General features: G+C 45.9%; 1 long non-coding RNA gene across 1 annotated transcript; it reads left to right on the forward strand.

Annotated features, from left to right (window-relative positions):
- Window positions 1-2,894: 2,894 nt before the first annotated feature.
- On the forward strand, window positions 2,895-3,574 carry LOC129864225 (uncharacterized). The gene is made up of 2 exons (XR_008761148.1): window positions 2,895-3,098; window positions 3,400-3,574. It is a non-coding gene; the product is annotated as an uncharacterized LOC129864225 (long non-coding RNA).
- The last annotated feature ends 830 nt before the right edge of the window (window positions 3,575-4,404 follow it).

Below are 4,404 nucleotides of genomic sequence, written 5' to 3' on the forward strand. Positions count from 1 at the left end.
TTAAAACGCTAAACTTGGATTAGCTAAAACAAAATGCCATTGGAACACAGGAGTGATGGTTGCTGATAATGGGCCTATGTAGATATTCCATAATAAATCCGCCTTTTCCAGCTACAATAGTAGCTGGAAATGGACAATTAATGGACCAAAAAAATGGCATTTCTTTCAAAAACAAGGACATTTCTAAGTGACCCCAAACTTTTGAACGGTAGTGTATATCTTATACCACACAAACAAATCACCCAGAAATCCATGCCCGTGTTGTGTCTTTAATATTTAATACATACCTTTGTAATCATATAATCTGAACAAAATACAAAACAAACTATTTTAAATGTATACTGTATATTATACAGGATCTTTGTAAAAGTAATGTCATATTTCTGGTGATTTTATTTCAGAGTTGGATTGCTTACTATCTTATTTTAGTCCAAGCGCTAGATCATGCATTGGAGGGAGTCAGTAATCTCCGACCTTGAGTGATAGTCTTATTAAGGCAAATACAATATTTTCAGAATAGTTTGAGAGAGACGGTACTAATCAGTAACATGAGTTAAGTCTTGGACAGAGTATTTATTCACACCCGTTCCAATATATATTTTTTAATTAACCTTTATTTAACTAGGCAAGTCAGTTTAGAACAAATTATTATTTAAAATGACGGCCTACCCCAGCCTAACCCGGACGATGCTGGGCCAATTGTGCACCGCGCAATGGGACTCCCAATCACAGCCGGTTGTGATACAGCCTGGAATCAGAACCAGGGTCTGTAGTGACGCGGATGGGGTGCGGTGAATTGAGATACAGCCCATGCACAGAGTATATGATTTATTCACTCAAACAGGGGAAATTAGAACGGGGCTGGCCATCCGTCATATTGGACAGCTACTGGGCGTGCAGGCTTTTGCTCCAGCCCAATATCCTGAGGAGGAGCTGATTAATAGAATCAGGTGTGTTCTGAGTAGGGCTGGAACAAAACCCTGCAGGAGGGTATAGGTCTCCAGGAAGAGGGTTGGCCACCCTTGAATTAGAATATAACTGCATGGGGGTGAAACTCTTTCGACATGCCCTTGTCTGTTAACTGGCGATGTGCTTCTCATTTACCACAAAGAAAGCCTTCTGAACAGTGAAAGGCCATCTCAAGGGCATCAGACTGTTAAATAGCCATCACTGGCCGGCTACGCAACCCGGCTACGCAACCCGGCTACGCAACCCTGCCCCTTTGAGGCTGTTGCCCTATATACATAGACATGGAATCACTGGCCACTTTAATAATGGAACACTAGTCACTTTAGTAATGTTTAAATAATGTTTACATACTGATTTACTCATCTCATATGTATATACTGTATTCTATTCTACTGTATTTTAATCAATGCCACTCTGACATTGCTCAATCTAATGTGTATATATATATGTCTTAATTCCATTATTTTACTTTCAGATTTGTGTGTATTGTTGTGAATTGTTAGATATTACTGCACTGTTGGAGCTAGGAACACAAGCATTTCGCTACACTCGCAATAACATCTGCTAACTATGTGTATGTGAACAATAAAATGTGATTTGAAAGACAGAACAAATACAAATACTGGCAAACCCCCATGGAGAAAATGCTTTTGTCAGCCACAACAACAATAATGAATTAATATACACTTTTAGAATATGATATAGGATAGTAATAATTAAATATACACAGAGTTATATATATATATATATGTATATTATTCCTTTGAAAGTAATCGTCTTTGTGTAATGTCCAACAACAACAATGTACAACAATATATTTCAGTAAAATAGTCTGGATGTGAATGTTTCCTCCACTAGAGGGCGCTGATGAGCAGTGTTTCAGTGCTACAATGTCACAAGGCTGGCGCTCCAATAATCTCTCCGTTCTTCAGAAGTGTGCACTTGTTCACTTCCCTTTATTGGGGAGATTCACAAGTTGTTTCATTAACTCCTCTTTCCTCGTCCTGGAGAGGAAATGTGGAAGCAAATGTGCTTGTTTTGATATGAGGTTAACACTTTATTTGGCTCTACAGACTACCAGTAACATTTCAAATACCTACTAGCCCTAGCTAGCCCTAGCTCTAACCGTAACCTTAGCAAGCAGCTTCTTATTAACAGATAGTCCGGACTATCCAAATAAAAATGTACCCAAATTGAGACTCTCCTTGTCCATTGGCGCGTCATCAGGCAAATAACATTTACAGAGGAGGAATCCAAAATATATGTGTAAAGTGGTGTAAATAAATGTTGCTAGTTGTGGCAGACCTTTGAGTAGCAGGTTGTTTTTAAATGAATGCTTGCTTTTCTTCTCCTCTGACAAAACAACAGCTGATTCAAAGGGGGTGTGGCATATATTACACTCATATATTACAACAAAGGACTATCCTAGGTGAAAGGAGGATACTCTGGGAGGGCGGGACACTCGGGGAGGATACTCTGGGAGGGGGGGACACTCGGGGAGGACACTCTGGGAGGGAGGGACACCCGGGGAGGATACTCTGGGAGGGGAGGACACCCGAGGAGGATACTCTGGGAGGAGAGGACACCCGGGAAGATACTCTGGGAGGGGGGGACACCCGAGGACGATACTCTGGGAGGGGGGGGGACACCCGGGGAGTATACTCTGGGAGGGGGGGACACCCGGGGAGGATACTCTGGGAGGGGGGTGCACTCAGGGAGGACACTCTGGGAGGGAGGGACACCCGGGAAGGATACTCTGGGAGGGGGGGAACCAGGGGAGGTAACTCTGGGAGGGGGGACACCCGGGGAGGATACTCTGGGAGGGGGGGGGGACACCCGGGGAGGATACTCTGGGAGGGGGGGACACCCGGGGAGGATACTCTGGGAGGGGGGGACACCCGGGGAGGATATTCTGGGAGGGGGGGACACCCGGGGGGGATACTCTGGGAGGGGAGGACACTCTTCCATTCCCCTACAAACTAATTGACACTTTCCTCGACCACTTATCGGTTTCCGGGCCACGGAGGAGAGAGGACGCAGGAGTCGAAGAGAGGAAGTTATTTTTCCCAAGTGTCTATTAGCCAATATACATGAATTGAATAAGATATTCATACATGGCAAAATAGCTAGTCAAAATAGAAGGTCTTGACGTGTTTGTTCTATATCTGAGATATAGTAAATGTTTTTTAAATGTTTAATTACCCATATTCCCCCTCACTGAAGTACTATATATAAACGGGTACCTTCAGACTAGTCTTGTGAGGCCTATGGGCATCCTAGAGCAAAACAACCAACATGTTTGTGTTCGTGAGAGTCTCCTATCAGTGTGTAGCCCAAACTGTTCGGACGCTACAGACAGAGCTTGGCAGATCAGCTGTACCGACTTCAGACGAGTCGTTGACGCTTGTGGGTGGGGCGGGGGGGTCGTAGAGCAAAATGGAGAACACCAACGCATTTGTGAGAGTCTCAGCTTTCCGTGTGGACCCTACAGGCCTTTTCATGAGAAGAGCGATTTTTGGAATGTCTCCTGGTCTGACAATCACCGCTGTAGTTCTGCCACCTTTCACCGCAGATGCGGAAAGCCGACGTTGGCGGATGCGGTGGATTGAGACGCAGCCCGTGCAAAAAAAAAACAGATATCTCTTGCTTAAAACAGACCAATTTGATTTCCCGGGGCGAGGCGCGGACATCCACTCTATTAAAAGGACATGACTGGTATAGTATATGGAAACTCACTTTAGCCCGAACAAGTGCACACTTCAGGAAGAAGGAGGAGTTATTGGGACACACCCAAGGCCAGGAAGACTAGGAGTTATTGGGACACACCCAAGGCCAGGAAGAGGAGGAGTTATTGGGACACACCCAAGGCCAGGAAGAGGAGGAGTTATTGGGACACACCCAAGGCCAGGAAGAGGAGGAGTTATTGGGACACACGCAAGGCCAGGAAGAGGAAGAGTTATTGGGACACACCCAAGGCCAGGAAGAGGAGGAGTTATTGGGACACACCCAAGGCCAGGAAGAGGAGGAGTTATTGGGACACACCCAAGGCCAGGAAGAGGAGGAGTTATTGGGACACACCCAAGGCCAGGACGAGGAGGAGTTATTGGGACACACCCAAGGCCAGGAAGAGGAGGAGTTATTGGGACACACGCAAGGCCAGGAAGAGGAGGAGTTATTGGGACACACCCAAGGCCAGGAAGAGGAGGAGTTATTGGGACACACCCAAGGCCAGGAAGAGGAGGAGTAATTGGGACACACCCAAGGCCAGGAAGACTAGGAGTTATTGGGACACACCCAAGGCCAGGAAGAAGGAGGAGTTATTGGGACACACCCAAGGCCAGGAAGAGGAGGAGTTATTGGGACACACCCAAGGCCAGGAAGAGGAGGAGTTATTGGGACACACACAAGGCCAGGAAGAAGGAGGAGTTATTGGGA

This window comes from Salvelinus fontinalis, chromosome 10, assembly GCF_029448725.1.
Source record: "Salvelinus fontinalis isolate EN_2023a chromosome 10, ASM2944872v1, whole genome shotgun sequence".
Classification (NCBI taxonomy): Eukaryota; Metazoa; Chordata; class Actinopteri; order Salmoniformes; family Salmonidae; genus Salvelinus; species Salvelinus fontinalis.